Genomic DNA, 15483 nt, shown 5'->3' with positions numbered 1-15483 from the left:
GAATATAGAATACAGAATACTGAATATAGAATTTAGAATATAGAATGTAGAACACAAAATATAGAATATAGAATAGAGAATATAGAACCCAGAATTTAGAACATGGAATGCAGAACACATAGTTTAGATTATAGAATACAGAATTAAGCACATGGAATGCAGAACACAGAATTTAGAAAATAGTATATGAATACTGAATATAGAATTTAGCATATAGAATGTAGAACACAGAATATACAATGTAGAATTCGGAATGCAGAATATAGAATACAGAATATAGAATGTAGAACACAGAATATAGACAATGGAAAACAGAATACAGAACCCAGAATTTAGATTATGGAATGCAGAACACAGAATTTAGAATATAGAACACAGAATAATGAATATAGAATTTAGAACATAGAATGCAGAATACAGAATTAAGAATATAAAATGTAGAACACAGAATATAGGATATAGCATAGAGGATATAGAATTCAGAATTTAGAACATGGAATGCATAACCCAGAATTAAGAATATAGAATACAGAATCCTGAATATTGAATTTAGAACATATAATGCAGAACACATAATTTAGAATATAGAATACTGAATACTGAATATAGAATTAGAATACAGAATGTAGAGCTCATAGTATGGAATATAGAAAACGGAAGGCAGAATATAGTATGTAGAATATAGAATGAAAAACACAAAATATAGAATAGAGTAGAGAATATAGAACTCAGAATTTACAACATGGAATGCAGAACACAGAATTTAGATTATAGAATACACAATTCTTAATATAGAATTTAGAATATACAATGTAAAACACAGAATATAGAATATAGAATACGGAATGCAGAATATAGAATGTGGAATATAGAATGTAGAACACAAAATATAGAATATATAAAAGAGAATATAAAACCCAGAATTTAGAAATGGAAAGCAGAACAGAGAATTTAGAATATAGAATACAGAATACTGAATAAAGAATTTAGAATATCGAATGTAGAACACAGAATATTGAACATAGAGTAGAGAATATAGAATTCAGAATTTAGAATATGGAATGCAGAACACAGAATTTAGAATAAAGAATAGGTAATAATGAATATAGAATTTAGAATATTGAATGCAGAAAACAGAATTTAGACAATAGAATACATAATACTGAATATAGAATTTAGAATATAGAATGTAGAACACAGAATATAAAATATAGAATCCAGAATTTAGAAAATGAAATTCAGAACACTTAATCTGGAAAGTAGAATGCAGAATACTGAATATAGAATTTAGAATATAGAATGCACAACAGAGAATTTATTATATAGACTATAGAATACTGAATATAGACTTTAGAATTTAGAACTTAGAACTCAGAATTTAGAATATAGAATACGAATGCAAAATATTGTATGTAGAGTATAGAATGAAGAACACACAATATCGAATATAGAATAGAGGATATAGAACACAGAATTTAGAACATGGAACGCTGAACACAGAATAAAGAAAATAGAATACAGAATTCTGAATATAGAATTTAGAATATAGAATGTAGAACACAGAATATAGAATATAGAATACAGGATACTAAATATAGAATATAGAACATGCAATGCAGAACACAGAATTTAGAATATAGAATACAGAATACTGAATATAGAATTTAGAATATAGAATCTGTAACACAGAATATAGAATATAGAACAGAGAATATAGAACCCAGAATTAAGAGCATGGAATGCAGAAAATAGAATTTAGAATATAGAATACAGAATAATGAATATAGAATTTAGAATATAGAATGTAGAACACAGAATATAGAATATACAAAAGAGAATATAGAACACAGAATTTAGAACATGGAATGCAGAACACAGAAATTAGAACTTGGATTGCAGAACACAGAATTTTGAATGTACAATACAGAATACAGAATATACAATTTAGAATATAGAATGCAGAACACAGAATGTAGAATACAGAAAACAGAATACTGAATATAGAATTTAGATAATGGAATTCAGAACATAGAATTTAGAATAGAGAAAAAAATATACTGAATATAGAATTTAGAATATAGAATGTAGAACACAGAATATATAATAGAGAATATAGAATCCACAATTTAGAACATGGAATGTAGAACACAGAATTTAGAAAATAGAATACAGAATACTGAAAATAGAATTTAGAATATAGAATATAGGACACAGCATATAGAATATAGCATACGGGAAGCAGAATATACAATACAGAATATAGAATGTAGAACACAGAGTATACAATATGGAAAACAGAATACAGAATCCAGAATTTTGAACATGGAATTCAGAACACAGATTTTTGAATATAGAACACAGAAAAATGAATATAGGATTAAGAACATAGAAAGCAGAACACAGAATTTAGACCATATAATAGAGAATACTGAATATAGAATCTCGAATATAGAATGTAAAACACAGAATATATAATATAGAATTCGGAATGCAGAATATAGAATGTAGAACACAGAGTATAGAATATGGAAAACAGAATACAGAACCCAGAATTTATAACATGGAATGCAGTACACAAAATATAGACTATAGAATACAGAATACTGAATATAGAATTTAGAACATATAATGCAGACCACAGAATTTAGAATATAGAATACAGAATACTGAATATAGAATATAGAACATGGAATGCAGAACACCGAATTTAGTATATAGAATATAGAATATTGAATATAGAATTTAGAATTAAAGATTTAGAACAAAGAATATATAATATAGACTACGGAATGCAAAATATATTATGTAGAGTATAGAATGAAGAACACATGATATAGAATATACAATAGACAATGTAGAACCCAGAATCTAGAACATGTAATGCAGAACACAGAATTTAGAACTTACAATACAGAATACTGAATATAGAATTTAGAATATAGAATGTAGAACACAGAACATAGAATACAGATTATAGAATACAGAATTTAGCACATGGAATGCAGAACACAGAATTTATTATATAGACTATAGAATACTGAATATAGAATTTAGAATTTAGAACTTAGAACTCAGAATTTAGAATATAGAATACGGAATGCAAAATATTGTATGTAGAGTATAGAATGAAGAACACACAATATCGAATATAGAATAGAGGATATAGAACACAGAATTTAGAACATGGAACGCTGGACACAGAATATAGAAAATAGAATACAGAATTCTGAATATAGAATTTAGAATATAGAATGTAGAACACAGAATATAGAATATAGAATAAAGGATACTAAATATAGAATATAGAACATGCATTGCAGAACACAGAATTTAGAATATAGAATACAGAATACTGAATATAGAATTTAGAATATAGAATCTGTAACACAGAATATAGAATATAGAATAGAGAATATAGAACCCAGAATTAAGAGTGGAATGCAGAAAATAGAATTTAGAATATAGAATACAGAATACTGAATATAGAATTTAGAATATAGAATGTAGAACACAGAATATATAATAGAGAATATAGAATCCACAATTTAGAACATGGAATGTAGAACACAGAATTTAGAAAATAGAATACAGAATACTGAAAATAGAATTTAGAATATAGAATATAGGACACAGCATATAGAATATAGCATACGGGAAGCAGAATATACAATACAGAATATAGAATGTAGAACACAGAGTATACAATATGGAAAACAGAATACAGAATCCAGAATTTTGAACATGGAATTCAGAACACAGATTTTTGAATATAGAACACAGAAAAATGAATATAGGATTAAGAACATAGAAAGCAGAACACAGAATTTAGACCATATAATAGAGAATACTGAATATAGAATCTCGAATATAGAATGTAAAACACAGAATATATAATATAGAATTCGGAATGCAGAATATAGAATGTAGAACACAGAGTATAGAATATGGAAAACAGAATACAGAACCCAGAATTTATAACATGGAATGCAGTACACAAAATATAGACTATAGAATACAGAATACTGAATATAGAATTTAGAACATATAATGCAGACCACAGAATTTAGAATATAGAATACAGAATACTGAATATAGAATATAGAACATGGAATGCAGAACACCGAATTTAGTATATAGAATATAGAATATTGAATATAGAATTTAGAATTAAAGATTTAGAACAAAGAATATATAATATAGACTACGGAATGCAAAATATATTATGTAGAGTATAGAATGAAGAACACATGATATAGAATATACAATAGACAATGAAGAACCCAGAATCTAGAACATGTAATGCAGAACACAGAATTTAGAACTTACAATACAGAATACTGAATATAGAATTTAGAATATAGAATGTAGAACACAGAACATAGAATACAGATTATAGAATACAGAATTTAGCACATGGAATGCAGAACACAGAATTTATTATATAGACTATAGAATACTGAATATAGAATTTAGAATTTAGAACTTAGAACTCAGAATTTAGAATATAGAATACGGAATGCAAAATATTGTATGTAGAGTATAGAATGAAGAACACACAATATCGAATATAGAATAGAGGATATAGAACACAGAATTTAGAACATGGAACGCTGAACACAGAATATAGAAAATAGAATACAGAATTCTGAATATAGAATTTAGAATATAGAATGTAGAACACAGAATATAGAATATAGAATAAAGGATACTAAATATAGAATATAGAACATGCATTGCAGAACACAGAATTTAGAATATAGAATACAGAATACTGAATATAGAATTTAGAATATAGAATCTGTAACACAGAATATAGAATATAGAATAGAGAATATAGAACCCAGAATTAAGAGCATGGAATGCAGAAAATAGAATTTAGAATATAGAATACAGAATACTGAATATAGAATTTCGAAAATAAAATGTAAAACACAGAATATAGAATATAGTATACGGAATGCAGAATATAGAATGTGGAAAATAGAATGAAGAAAACAGAATATAGAATATAGAAAGAGAATATAGAACCCAGAATTTAGATCATGGAATGCAGAACACAGAATTTAGAATATAGAATACAGAATAGAGAATATAGAATTTAGAATATAGAATGAAGATCACATAATATAGAATATGGAATACGGAATGCAGACTATACTATGTAGAATATAGAATGAAAAACACACAATATAGAATAGATTAGAGAATATAGAACCCAGAATTTAGAACATGGAATGAAGAATACAGAGTTAAGGTTATAGAATACAGAATACTGAATATAGAATTTCGAATATAGAATGTAAAACACAGAATATTCAATATAGAATACCGTATGCAGAATATAGAAGGTGGAATATAGAAAGAACAACACAAAATATAGAATATATAAAAGAGAATATAGAAGCCAGTATTTAGATCATGGAATGCAGAACATAGAATTTAGAATATAGAATACAGAATACTGAATATAGCATTTAGAATATAGAATGTAAAACACAGAACACAGAATATAGTATACGGAATTCAGAATATAGAATGTGGTATATAGAATGAAGAACCCAAAATATAGAATATATAATAGAAAATATAGAAGCCAGAATTTAGAATTTGGAATGCAGGACACAGAATTTAGAATATAGAATACAGAATACTGAATTTAGAATGTTGTATATAGAACGTAGAACAGAGAATTCAGACTATAGAAAACAGAATACTGAATATAGAATTTAGAATACAGAATATAGAACACAGGACATAGAACATAGAAAATGAATGCAGAATATAGAATGCAGAACACAATATAAAGAATATGAAATGGAGAATATAGAACTTAGAATTTAGTAATGGAATGCCGAACACAGAATTTAGAATATAGAATACGGAATAGTGAATATGGAATTTAGAATATATAATGAAGAACACAGAATATACAATATAGAATACGGAATGCAGAACACAGAATACAGTATATAGAATGTAGAACACAGAATATAGAATATGGAAAACAGAATACAAAACCCAGAATTTAGAAATTGTAATGCAGAACACAGAATTTAGACTATAGAATACAGAATACTGAATATAGAATTTAGAACATATAATGCAGACCACAGAATTTAGAATATAGAATACAGAATACTGAATATAGAATATAGAACATGGAATGCAGAACACCGAATTTAGTATATAGAATATAGAATACTGAATATAGAATTTAGAATTAAAAATTTAGAAGAAAGAATATATAATATAGACTACGGAATGCAAAATATAGTATGTAGAGTATAGAATGAAGAACACATTATATAGAATATACAATAGACAATGTAGAACCCAGAATGTAGAACATGTAATGCAGAACACAGAATTTAGAACTTACAATACAGAATACTGAATATAGAATTTAGAATATAGAATGTAGAACACAGAACATAGAATACAGATTATAGAATACAGAATTAAGCACATGGAATGCAGAACACAGAATTTAGAAAATAGTATATGAATACTGAATATAGAAATTAGCATATAGAATGTAGAACACAGAAAATACAATGTAGAATTCGGAATGCAGAATATAGAATACAGAATATAGAATGTAGAACACAGAATATAGACTATGGAAAACAGAATACAGAACCCAGAATTTAGAATATGGAATGCAGAACACAGGATTTAGAATATAGAACACAGAATAATGAATATAGAATTTAGAACATAGAATGCAGAATACAGAATTTAGAATATACAATGTAGAACACAGAATATAGAATATAGAATAGAGGATATAGAATTCAGAATTTAGAACATGGAATGCATAACACAGAATTAAGAATATAGAATACAGAATCCTGGATATTGAATTTAGAACATATAATGCAGAACACAGAATTTAGAATATAGAATACTGAATACTGAATATAGAATTAGAATACAGAATGTAGAGCTCATAGTATGGAATATAGAATACGGAAGGCAGAATATAGTATGTAGAATATAGAATGAAAAACACAAAATATAGAATAGAGTAGAGAATATAGAACTCAGAATTTAGAACATGGAATGCAGAACACAGAATTTAGATTATAGAATACACAGTTCTTAATATAGAATTTAGAATATAGAATGTAAAACACAGAATATAGAATATAGAATACGGAATGCAGAATATAGAATGTGGAATATAGAATGAAGAACACAAAATATAGAATATATAAAAGAGAATATAAAACCTAGAATTTAGAAATGGAAAGCAGAACAGAGAATTTAGAATATAGAATACAGAATACTGAATATAGTATTTAGAATTTCGAATGTAGAACACAGAATATTGAATATAGAATAGAGAATATAGAATTCAGAATTTAGAATATGGAATGCAGAACACAGAATTTAGAATATAGAATAGGTAATAATGAATATAGAATTTAGAATATTGAATGCAGAAAACAGAATTTAGACAATAGAATACATAATACTGAATATAGAATTTAGAATATAGAATGTAGAACACAGAATATAAAATATAGAATCCAGAATTTAGAAAATGAAATTCAGAACTCTTAATCTGGAAAGTAGAATGCAGAATACTGAATATAGAATTTAGAATATAGAATGCAGAACACAGAATTTATTATATAGACTATAGAATACTGAATATAGAATTTAGAATTTAGAACTTAGAACTCAGAATTTAGAATATAGAATACGGAATGCAAAATATTGTATGTAGAGTATAGAATGAAGAACACACAATATCGAATATAGAATAGAGGATATAGAACACAGAATTTAGAACATGGAACGCTGAACACAGAATATAGAAAATAGAATACAGAATTCTGAATATAGAATTTAGAATATAGAATGTAGAACACAGAATATAGAATATAGAATACAGGATACAAAATATAGAATATAGAACATGCAATGCAGAACACAGAATTTAGAATATAGAATACAGAATACTGAATATAGAATTTAGAATATAGAATCTGTAACACAGAATATAGAATATAGAACAGAGAATATAGAACCCAGAATTAAGAGCATGGAATGCAGAAAATAGAATTTAGAATATAGAATACAGAATACTGAATATAGAATTTAGAATATAGAATGTAGAACACAGAGTATAGAATATCGAAAACAGAATACAGAACCCAGAATTTATAACATGGAATGCAGAACACAAAATATAGACTATAGAATACAGAATACTGAATATAGAATTTAGAACATATAATGCAGAACACAGAATTTAGAATATAGAATACAGAATACTGAATATAGAATATAGAACATGGAATGCAGAACACCAAATATAGTATATAGAATATAGAATACTGAATATAGAATTTAGAATTAAAAATTTAGAACAAAGAATATATAATATACACTACGGAATGCAAAATATAATATGTAGAGTATAGAATGAAGAACACATTATATAGAATATACAATAGACAAGGTACAACCCAGAATGTAGAACATGTAATGCAGAACACAGAATTTAGAACTTACAATACAGAATACTGAATATAGAATTTAGATTATAGAATGTAGAACACAGAACGTGGAATACAGATTATAGAATACAGAATTAAGCACATGGAATGCAGAACACAGAATTTAGAAAATAGTATATGAATACTGAATATAGAATTTAGCATATAGAATGTAGAATACAGAATATACAATGTAGAATTTGGAATGCAGAATATAGAATACAGAATATAGAATGTAGAACACAGAATATAGACTATGGAAAACAGAATACAGAACCCAGAATTTAGAATATGGAATGCAGAACACAGAATTTAGAATATAGAACACAGAATAATGAATATAGAATTTAGAACATAGAATGCAGAACACAGAATTTAGAATATAGAATGTAGAACACAGAATAGAGTATATAAAATAGATTATATAGAATTCAGAATTTAGAACATGGAATGCAGAACACAGAATTTAGAATATAGAATACTGAATACTGAATATAGAATTAGAACACAGAATGTAGAGCACATAGTATGGAATATAGAATACGGAAGGCAGAATACAGTATGTAGAATATAGAATGAAAAACACAAAATATAGAATAGAGTAGAGAATATAGAAGTCAGAATTTAGAACATGGAATGCAGAACACAGAATTTAGATTATAGAATACACAATTCTTAATATAGAATTTAGAATATAGAATGTAAAACACAGAATATAGAATATAGAATACGGAATGCAGAATATAGAATGTGGAATATAGAATGAAGAACACAAAATGTAGAATATATAAAAGAGAATATAAAACCCAGAATTTAGAAATGGAATGCAGAACACAGAATTTAGAATATAGAATACATAATACTGAATACAGAATATAGAACATATGATGCAGAACACAGAATTTAGAATACAGAAAGCAGAATACTGAATATAGAATTTAGAACATGAAATGCAGAACATAGAACTTAGAATATAGAATATAAAATACTGAATATAGAATTTAGAAAATAGAATGTAGAACACAGAATATAGAATATAGAAAATAGAACCAAGAATTTAGAACATGGAATGTAGAACACAGAATTTAGAAAATAGAATACAGAATAATAAAAATAGAATTTAGAATATAGAATGTAGGACACAGAATATAGAATATAGTATAAGGAAAGCAGAATATAGATTACAGAATATAGAATGTAGAACACAGAATATAGAATATGGAAAACAGAATACAGAACCCAGAATTTTGAACATGGAATACAGAACACAGAATTTAGAATATAGAACACAGAATAATGAATATAGAATTTAGAACATAGAATGCAGAACTCAGAATTTTGACAATAGAATACAGAATAATGAATACAGAATTTAGAATATTGAATGAAGAACACAGATTATAGAATAAAGAATACAAAGTGTAGAATCCAGAATTTAGAATATTGAATGCAAAAACAGAATTTAGAATATATAATACAGAATAGTGAATATAGAATTTAGAACATAGAATGCAGAACACATAATTTAGAATATAGAATATAAAACACTGAAAATAGAATATAGAACATGGAATGCTGAACACAGTATTTAGAATATAGAATACAGAATACTGGATATAGAATTTAGAACATAGAATGTAGAACACAGAATAGAGAATATAGAATCCAGAATTTAGAACATGATATGCAGAACACTGAAGTTAGAAAATAGAATACATTATACTGAATATAGAATTTAGAACATAGAAAGCAGAACACAGAATTTAGTATATAGAATATGGAATACTGAATATAGAATTTAGAATTTAGAACTTAGAACTCAGAATTTAGAATATAGTATACGGAATGCAAAATATTGTATGTAGAGTATAGAATGAAGAACACACAATATCGAATATAGAATAGAGGATATAGAACACAGAATTTAGAACATGGAACGCTGAACACAGAATATAGAAAATAGAATACAGAATTTTGAATAGAGAATTTAGAATATAGAATGTAGAACACAGAATATAGAATATAGAATACAGGATACTAAATATAGAATATAGAACATGCAATGCAGAACACAGAATTTAGAATATAGAATACAGAATACTGAATATAGAATTTAGAATATAGAATCTGTAACACAGAATATAGAATATAGAATAGATAGTATAGAACCCAGAATTAAGAGCATGGAATTCAGAAAATAGAATTTAGAATATAGAATACAGAATACTGAATATAGAATTTAGAATATAGAATGTAGAACACAGAATATAGAATATACAATAGAGAATACAGAACACAGAATTTAGAACATGGAATGCAGAACACAGAAATTAGAACTTGGATTGCAGAACACAGAATTTGAATTTACAATACAGAATACAGAATATACAATTTAGAACATAGAATGCAGACCACAGAATGTAGAATACAGAAAACAGAATACTGAATATAGAATTTAGATCATGGAATTCAGAACATAGAATTTAGAATAGAAAAAAAAATATACTGAATATAGAATTTAGAATATAGAATGTAGAACACAGAATATATAATAGAGAATATAGAATCCACAATTTAGAACATGGAATGTAGAACACAGAATTTAGAAAATAGAATACAGAATACTGAAAATAGAATTTAGAATATAGAATATAGGACACAGCATATAGAATATAGCATACGGGAAGCAGAATATACAATACAGAATACAGAATGTAGAACACAGAGTATACAATATGGAAAACAGAATACAGAATCCAGAATTTTGAACATGGAATTCAGAACACAGATTTTTGAATATAGAACACAGAAAAATGAATATAGGATTAAGAACATAGAAAGCAGAACACAGAATTTAGACCATATAATAGAGAATACTGAATATAGAATCTCGAATATAGAATGTAAAACACAGAATATATAATATAGAATTCGGAATGCAGAATATAGAATGTAGAACACAGAGTATAGAATATGGAAAACAGAATACAGAACCCAGAATTTATAACATGGAATGCAGTACACAAAATATAGACTATAGAATACAGAATACTGAATATAGAATTTAGAACATATAATGCAGACCACAGAATTTAGAATATAGAATACAAAATACTGAATATAGAATATAGAACATGGAATGCAGAACACCGAATTTAGTATATAGAATATAGAATATTGAATATAGAATTTAGAATTAAAGATTTAGAACAAAGAATATATAATATAGACAACGGAATGCAAAATATATTATGTAGAGTATAGAATGAAGAACACATGATATAGAATATACAATAGACAATGTAGAACCCAGAATCTAGAACATGTAATGCAGAACACAGAATTTAGAACTTACAATACAGAATACTGAATATAGAATTTAGAATATAGAATGTAGAACACAGAACATAGAATACAGATTATAGAATACAGAATTTAGCACATGGAATGCGGAACACAGAATTTATTATATAGACTATAGAATACTGAATATAGAATTTAGAATTTAGAACTTAGAACTCAGAATTTAGAATATAGAATATGGAAGGCAAAATATAGTATTTAGAGTATAGAATGAAGAACACACAATATAGAATATATAATAGAGAATATAGAATAAAGAATTTAGAACATGGAATGTAGAACACAGTATTTAGAAAATAGAATACAGAACACTGAATATAGTATTTAGAACATAAATGCAGAACACGGAATTTAGAATATAGAATACAGAATACTTAATATCGAATTTAGAACATGGAATGCAGAACACAGAATTTTCAATATAGAATATAAATACAAAATATAGAATTTAGAATATATAATGTAGAACACAGAATATTGAATATAGAATTGAGAATATAGAAACCAGAATTTATAACATGGAATGCAGAACACAAAATTTAGAATATAGAATACAGAATACCGAATATAGTATTTAAAATATAGAATGTAGATCACACAATATAGAATATAGAATACTGAATGCAGACTATAGTATGTGGAATATAGAATGAAAAACACACTATATAGAATAGAGTACAGAATATTGAACCCAGAATATAGAACATGGAATGCAGAACACAGAATTTAGATTATAGAATACAGAATACTGAATAAAGAATTTCGAATATAGAATGTAAAACACAGAATATATAACATAGAATACAAAATGCAGAATATAGAATGTGGAATATAGTAAGAACAACACAAATTATAGAATATATAAAAGACAATAAAGAAGTCAGAATTTAGATCATGGAATGCAGAACACAGAATATAGAATATAGAATACAGAATATTGAATTTAGAATTTTGAATATAGAATGTAGAACTGAGAATTCAGTTATAGAATACAGAATACGGAATATTGAATTTAGAATACAGAATATAGAATATAGAGAATGAATGCAAAATATAAAATGTAGAATATAGAATGAAGAACACAAAGTATTGAATATATAAAAGAGAATATAGAACCTAGAATTTAGGAATGGAATGCAGAACACAGAATTTATAATATAGAATACAAAACACTGTATATATAATTTAGAATATAGAATGTAGAACACAGAATATAGAATATGGAAAACAGAATACAGAACCCAAAATTTATAACATGGAATGCAAAACACAGAATTTAGAATACGGAATACAGAATACTGAATATACAAATTAGAACATGGAATGCACAACACAGAATTTAGAATATAGAATACAGAATACTGAATATAGAGTTTAGAATATAGAACTTAGAACACAGGATATAGAATATAGAATATAGAATACTGAAAATAGAATATAGAACACGGAATGCAGAACACAGAATATAGAATATAGAAAACATAATTCTGAATATAGAATTTAGAATTTAGAATTTAGAACTCAAAATTTAGACTATACAATACGGAATGTAAAATATAGCATGTAGAGTATAGAATGAAGTACACACAATATAGAATATAAAATAGAGGATATTGAATACCGAATTTAGAACATGGAATGTAGAACACAGAATTTAGAAAATAGAATACAGAATACTGAATATAGAATTTGGAATATACAATGTAAAACACAGAATATAGAATATAGAGTACAGAATACTGAATATAGTATTTAGATCATGGAATGCAGAACACAGAATATAGAATATAGAAAGGGAATATAGAACACAGAATTTAGAACATGGAATGCAGAACACAGAATTTAGATTATAGAATACCAAATACTGAATATAGAATTTAGAATATAGAATGTAAAACACAGAATATAGAATCTACTATACGGAATGCAGAATATAGAATGCAGAATATAGAATGTAGAATATAGAATGAAGAACAAAAATTAAGATTATAAAAAAGAGAATATAGAATTTAGAATTTAGAAATGGAATGCCGAACACAGAATTTAGAATATAGAATACGGAATACTGAATATAGAATTTAGAATATATAATGAAGAACACAAAATATACAATATAGAATACGGAATGAAGAATATAGAATACAGTATACAGAATGTAGAACACAGAATATAGAATATGGAAAACAGAATACAAAACCCAAAATTTAGAACATGGAATTCAGAACACAGAATTTAAATTATAGAATACAGAATACTGAAAATAGAATTTAGAATATAGAATGTAAAACACAGAATATAGAATATAGTATACGGAAAGCAGAATATAGAATGTGGAAAATAGAATGAAGAAAACAGAATATAGAATATAGAAAGAGAATATAGAACCCAGAATTTAGATCATGGAATGCAGAACACAGAATTTAGAATATAGAATACAGAATAGAGAATATAGAATTTAGAATATAGAATGAAGAACACATAATATAGAATATTGAATACGGAATGCAGACTAAAGTATGTAGAATATAGAATGAAAAACACACAATATAGAATAGATTAGAGAATATAGAACCCAGAATTTAGAACATGGAATGCAGAATACAGAGTTTAAGTTATAGAATACAGAATACTGAATATAGAATTTTGAATATAGAATGTAAAACACAGAATTTTCAATATAGAATACCGTATGCAGAATATAGAATGTGGAATATAGAAAGAACAACACAAAATATAGAATATATAAACGAGAATATACAAGCCAGAATTTAGATCATGGAATGCAGAACACAGAATTTAGAATATTCAATACAGAATACTGAATTTAGAATTTTGAATATAGAATGTAGAACACCGAATTCAGAATATAGAATACAGAATACTGAATATAGGAATTAGAATACAGAATATAGAACACAGAACATAGAATATGGAAAATTAATGCAGAATATAGAATGTAGAATATAGAATTAAGAACACAAAATATTGAATATATAAAAGAGAATATAGAACCTAGAATTTAGTAATGGAATGCAGAACACAGAATTTAAATATATAATACAAAATACTGAATATAGAATTTAGAATATAGAATGTAGAACACAAAATATAGAATATGGAAAACAGAATACAGAACCCAAAATTTAGAACATGGAATGCAGAACACAGAATTTAGATTATAGAATACAGAATACTGAATATAGGATTTAGAATATAGAATGTAAAACACAGAATATAGAATACAGTATAGGGAATTCAGAATATAGAATGTGGAATATAGAATGAAGAACACAAAATATAGAATATATAATAGAGAATATAGAAGCCAGAATTTAGAATATGGAATGCAGGACACAGAGTTTAGAATAAAGAATACAGAATAATGAATTTAGAATTTTGAATATAGAACGTAGAACAGAGAATTCAGTCTATAGAATACAGACTACTGAATATAGAATTTAGAATACAGAATATAGAACACAGAACATAGAACATCGAAAATGAATGCAGAATATAGAATGCAGAACACAATATAAATAATATAAAATAGAGAATATAGAACTTAAATTTAGTAATGGAATGCCGAACACAGAATTTAGAATATGGAATACGG

The sequence above is a fragment of the Vicugna pacos genome, unplaced genomic scaffold, assembly GCF_048564905.1.
Source record: "Vicugna pacos unplaced genomic scaffold, VicPac4 scaffold_14, whole genome shotgun sequence".
NCBI classification, from domain to species: domain Eukaryota; kingdom Metazoa; phylum Chordata; class Mammalia; order Artiodactyla; family Camelidae; genus Vicugna; species Vicugna pacos.
Note: the sequence above shows the minus strand (reverse complement) of the source record.